The sequence below is a fragment of the Chionomys nivalis genome, chromosome 3 (assembly GCF_950005125.1).
Source record: "Chionomys nivalis chromosome 3, mChiNiv1.1, whole genome shotgun sequence".
Taxonomy (NCBI): domain Eukaryota; kingdom Metazoa; phylum Chordata; class Mammalia; order Rodentia; family Cricetidae; genus Chionomys; species Chionomys nivalis.
Window position 1 is genome coordinate 118,976,807 of NC_080088.1, and position 6,145 is coordinate 118,982,951.

Below are 6,145 nucleotides of genomic sequence, written 5' to 3' on the forward strand. Positions count from 1 at the left end.
GGACTTGGGAGATAGAAGTGACTGGTCACATTGTTTCTGCAGTCAGGAAGCAGAAAGCAGAGAAGTGGGGCTGGACTATGAAACCTGAAGTTCCTCCCATAGTGAATCACTCCCTTCAGCTAGGTTCCACTGACTACAGGCTCCACAGCCTTCTGAATTAGCTCCATTGGCTGGAGTCACATGAGATTACAGGGGATGCGTCACTCTCAAACTGTAGTATCACTACACAAAAAAATCCCTTAAAAGTTATCACATTTATTTCTCTGTGCATGCGCACATAGACACAAATGCCTCAGCAAACATGTGGAAGTCACATTGACAGCTTACGGAAGTCTTTTCTCTCCTCTTACCTTATAGGTCCTGGGAATCAAACTCGGGTCCTCGGACTTGGCGGTAAGTTCCCTTTACCTGCTGAGCTATCTTGCCAGCCCATTATACTGTCGTATCTTGCAAATAGCAACTTGGCATCAAAATGCATGCTTAGGGCTCCTTGGACCTGCCGGGCCCACCTTCTGCCCTGGTGAACTGATAGAGTAGACTCTAAAGTGTGTCTTTAAGACTAAGCATCCTAGCAGGCAGCTAGTCTGACAGACAGGTCCTTCCCTCCCCCACAGCAGACATTGTGGACTTTGCAGACCGAGAGATTTCCCACCACACGGGGTTGGTCTGAGCAGTGTGTGTAGGCCAGAGTTGATCTTAGCTCTCACCCACACTGCTGGGCTGTGGCTCTCACCTTAGTTGGTCATAATCAGTTGGAAATGGTGGCCTGCTAACTCAACATCCCTTCTTTGGCAGCTGAGCCCCTCTATCTCTTTGAAGATTACGGGGTTTTACCGTGCCTTTAAAGTGAATTTCCCCCTGTGTTTTATTATAATTAATGACCAGAAAACTCTTCTCTTTTCCTCCCTTTATCTCTTAAATATGTTTCTTTCCTCTTTAAAACTGCAGTATTTCTTTTAAAGCAGGATATAGATGTGCCTGCCCTGAGCAGGGCAGGCCTGGATTCATCTGTCAACTTGATTATGCAAAGCCTGCCTTCGGCTGGCATCTGAGGCAGATTTCAAAGCCCTGATCCACGTGAGCTTCCAGGCTGACAACCCAGAGAGAGAGCAAGAGTCTACAGGCGTCCAATCATCTGGTGCGGGCAGGGTCCCTCCATGGTCCTGACGGACTCAGGGGGGACTCTGGTGTGTGCGTGTGCGTGCTCTAACAACTGAGAAGACACATCTGCAATTGCTCAGGACTGGAAGTGAGAATTCATCATGAGAACATGTAAAGATGTAGGCAGAGACAGGTTTTTTTTTTTCCTTTTTCTTTTCTTTTTCTTTTTTTTTTTTTTTTGCAATAAGCCTTGGGTGGCCTTTGCTTCTTGCTCCAAAATTTACATTTCGATTGTGCCCCCACTCAACAAGACAAGATTCAGGCAAAGTCTGAAGCCCAGGACACAAATGCCAAGCAGTGGTTACAATATGAATGCATGTACACAGCAAGCGTTAAGATCATAGCGTCTTCCAGAGTTTGTAAGGATGAGGGACCAATGCTGATCTGTGCATTTGTAAGATGGGGGGTAGTGGCTCTGACCTCTACCTACCAATGTCAGTCACAGTACCCAGGTATGAGAAATAAAACTGTCTCCTCACTTTCCCAAATGTTCAGGGTCTGCTTCATGAAGAGAGGCCCCATACAGTGATGCTGGAAACTCAACTCAGGATCGGAGCTCTTTGATCAGGCTTTTAGCCAGCAGCCTGAGTCCCTTCTCCAGGGAGCAATCCCAGGGGTTTTGGAGTGGGGAGGTGCAGACCCCTGAACACATCACACCTCCCAGAGGCCTCTGCTGGGTCTTTGTCATCTTCTGTAGGCTGTCTTCTGTTAGGTCCTCTGACAGTGGGACTGACGCTGTCATGAGCCACTGCCCTGTAAGGAAACATTTGAGGTGCGTGGCACACATGCTGGGCTAAGAGACCCCTGTGGGTCTTTGGTGCTGGAGGAAGCTCTGTCTTGGTTTGGTCCCTGTGTGGTAGGGATGAAAGGGTCCTTGATGTTCACCACACAACAACAGCAAACCTGCCTAAGCAGGGTTGCAGACCCCATAGATGAACTGGGGGGCCTTAAGGTTCCAGCCTGGGGCTTTTCAGTCACCCCATAAGTCCCTGTGCCCAGAACTTAACCATGTTGGGACAGAAGACCTGAGGATATCCACACAAGGGCTGATGTAAAGCCCATTTAATTGGCTGAGAATTGAGGACACGTGACATCTGCCTGAGATTGCACTGCCTGGTTTTGAATAGGACCTTGCTAGAGAATAGTTACACCCAGTCCTCATTAATTCCTACAGAAATTCATCAAGTCTTGTGTCATGCACAAGGGGACATGGGCAGGAAATCAAATGAGGTCTAGCGTTTGAGTTGTGACATGTACATGTTAAAGGTCCACTGTGGGTATTAAGGATTACACAGGATCCCCTGTACTGTCTGCACAATGCTGCCAGGGACAAAAACCAGTTACAACTACTGACTCCTATAGTGTGACCAATAACTGCCAATCAAACCCCGAGTCTTCTTGTACCAACTCTGGGCCATTTCTCTAGTCTGATTATTGTGTTGTTTATCTATGGGTGGCCCACACCTCTCAAATGTTCCCAAGCTCACCAAGCTGTCTCTGCAACCCTACCTGTGTCCTGTCCCTCTGGGCATGCTCAAATGTTCCCAAGCTCACCAAACTGTCTCTGCAACCCTACCTGTGTCCTTCCCTCTGGGCATGCTCAAATGTTCCCAAGCTCACCAAGCTGTCTCTGCAACCCTACCTGTGTCCTTCCCTCTGGGCATGCTCAAATGTTCCCAAGCTCACCAAGCTGTCTCTGCAACCCTACCTATGTCCTGTCCCTTTGGGCATGCTCTATAGAGCCCAGTTCTAAGGGCTCAGAAAGTACTTGGATGGCACAATTTCTCCCACTGGCCGACATTATTCTACCTTGAGTGAAATCAACCCCCAGACACTCTCAGAATGGAGATGGGTGTGCTGTTAGTTGTCACTGTAGACGCTGGAAATAACCTGTTTGCCCATCAAGAGGGGATAACACTGAAGATAACTCAATGCCCATGAGGCAGGTACATCTGCGTTCTTCCAGCAAACAAAATGAATGAGGCAGATCAGTACGTGTGATCATGGGATAATCATGCATACTGTGCAAAAGTTATGTTTAAAAACTGCGATGTTTATGGATAGAAAAAACACAGGAAGATGCCTAGAGCAAGCCATGTCAAACCATGTCTGAGCCACATCCTCTTCTGGAAAGTTCCCCAGTTAAGTGAGGAAAAGGAGAAGCTTTTGGTTGTCTTTCTAGCTGGAGTTTTTTTTTTGTTGTTGTTGTTGTTTTTGGTTTTTTTTTTTGTTTTTTTTTTTTTGTTTTTTTTTTTGTTTTTCGAGACAGGGTTTCTCTGTGGCTTTGGAGCCTGTCCTGGAACTAGCTCTGTAGACCAGGCTGGTCTCGAACTCACAGAGATCCGCCTGCCTCTGCCTCCCGAGTGCTGGGATTAAAGGCGTGCGCCACCATAGCTGGAGTTTTAAAAGAATAGAAGGACAATAGAAACCCCAGGGAGAGAGAGAGAGCTAACAGCTCTAGGTCTCGAGATGTTCCTCGAATCCTATCAAATACAAAACTCAATAGACTGTCTGGTCTGGAAGCCAGAAGCCATCCATGTTTTCCTGGGAATAAAAACGAAAACCTTGATGAATGTCTGCGTCTCCTTCAGAGCACTATGTGGCTGTACGTTCTCCTGTGTCCCCGAGAAAGCTCCCACACTAGCCCCGAGGGTCATGTGGCAGCATCTGCCTTGCTGAGCTGTTCCTGACTGTAAATAATGGTTGTTAAATCAGAAGCAGCCTGTACCCCTCATACCCAGAGAGCTCTTGCCAGCCCCTTCTGCACAGGCTTGTTAAACAAATTGAATGTCTGCATATGAGTGCAGTGCCCACAGAGGCCAGAAGAGGGCATCATACAACCTGAGGCTGGAATTACAGGTGGTTGTGAGTTGCACAGCATGAATGCTGGGAACCAGATTTGGTTCCTCTGCAAGAGCCGTGCTCTAATTATTGAACCATCCACTCAGCTCCATGGACATTGACTTTGGGGAGTCAGGTAAGTGGCTGGACATAGGGGCCCACGACATGAACCCCTCCAAATGCTATTCCCACCCATTCACATTTCTAAATGTTCCTGTCCCAAGCACTACAAACCAAAGCAGCCTAAATTCTGAGAGTGGGGGACTGCATTTAGAGACCAAAAGCAGAAGGTTTGCCAAAGCCAACCCTTTGAAGATACGCCTCTAGGAAGGTGCACAAAGCCCAAGTCTCAGTTTCCCCCCCTTAAGAGTGGGGGTGTTAGTGCCTGAGGGTTGTCATGAGGGAATGGCTCTGGGGAGTAAAGATCTTGCCATGCTCAGTACCCAGTCAAGCCAGATGAAGCCGCACATGTCCATCATCCCTGGAGAAGCCAAGAAAGAAGATCCCTTCGAAATTCCTGGCCAGCCAGTCTTGCTGGATGCGCTTTGAGTTCAGTAAGACCTTCAAGAATAAGGTTGACAGAGACTGAGGGAAATGCCTAGCATCCACCTCTGACCCTGTGGCTACACGCTCACATACACAGACACCGCACATGCACAGACACGGGTATGCAAATGATACTGGTCATAAATCATTTTAAACTATTTGGTATACGTATAACTTTTCCACTTATTAAAATAGCAAACTTGCATGTGTATGAGATGGATGCATTTGTCATGCAAATCAAGTCATGGTCAAATCATTTGCTATCACAGGAAGTAGTTGATTTTTTAATTTTACAGCCCTCCACACTGAGAGCACTTCTCCATGTAAAACACAGAACACAAAATGGCAGAAGTATGTGTGGGGCCATTTCCAGCATTGCTGGGAATTTTGTCCTTAATCTGAAGACAAAACTGTATTTCACAATTTTTAATGAGACTCCAGTCAGATTTTCAGTTTCTAATGAAACTTGTGGTTTTTTTAAACAAAACCCATTTATAAAAGCCAGCTATCACAATGGCATGTGCTCGTAATCCCAGTGCTGGGAAAGCTGAGACAGGGGGATCCCTTTGACCTGATGGTCAGTCAGCCTAGCCTAATCAGTGATCTCCAAGTCAAGTGAGAGACCCTATCTCAAAAAGCAAGGATGGACAGCTCCTGACAACCTCTCCTGACCTTCATGTGCAGCCAGCACGGCTTTGTTTAAACCACTGTTTCTGCGCATGCAGGAATTTTGGTGAAGTCCCTGCAGCTCATGACACATGACGGTCTAGAATTGGGCGCTCCTTGTGGTGTATGGATGAGTGACAGCAAGCACCATGCAAAGCGCACACGTGTGATGTGTTCTGCCACGAGGCTGCATGAACTCACACGATGCTGCCCACGCGCATTTTTCTTCCTGAGAAACCTTGGGTTTTGACCTTTCAGTCACTGTATGTTCAAATGCCTTTCGTCATTGCAAGCTTCTTCACGCACCTTGTGTTTGCGACGGGGGTTTGTTGGAGCCATAACCTAGCTAATCTATTAGAATGGATAATATACAGGAGTTGGAGCCTAGCTCAGCCACACTGGGCTTACCCAGCATGGTCAAAGTCCTGGGTTCTATCCCCAGTAAGATAATGACATGAGCTTTGAGCCAGGCAACTAAAGAGCAGGAGAGAGCTGCTACTTCAGGACAAAGGGCCATGTTTACCCCACGGTGACCTAGCTGGTGCTTCAGGATGAGGGGCCATGTGACCCTGAGTCGATTGCCCAACTTTCAGTGATGCTCTCAGATTTGCTGTGCACTGATAATCATTCTTACTCCATTTCATATGTTAACCTGAGACTCAGTTTCCCCATCTGCTACATGGGTGAGAGCAGTTGAGGGCTTTGAGCCTAGAGTCCAATCTAGCACCTGGACTCTGGCATTGAGGTTCACGGTCCATCTCCCTCGATGCCCTGTTCTAAGCCCCTCATCTCCCTCTGTTCAGAACACCAAGTGCAGCGTGAAGCTGGAACACCATGGGAGCTTTGGGTAGAGGTGGCCCTGTGTTTGTTATTCCTGCCCCGTGCCCCAGAATGGGGGTGCCATCATCTGCGGGGGACAGTGAGTAATAAG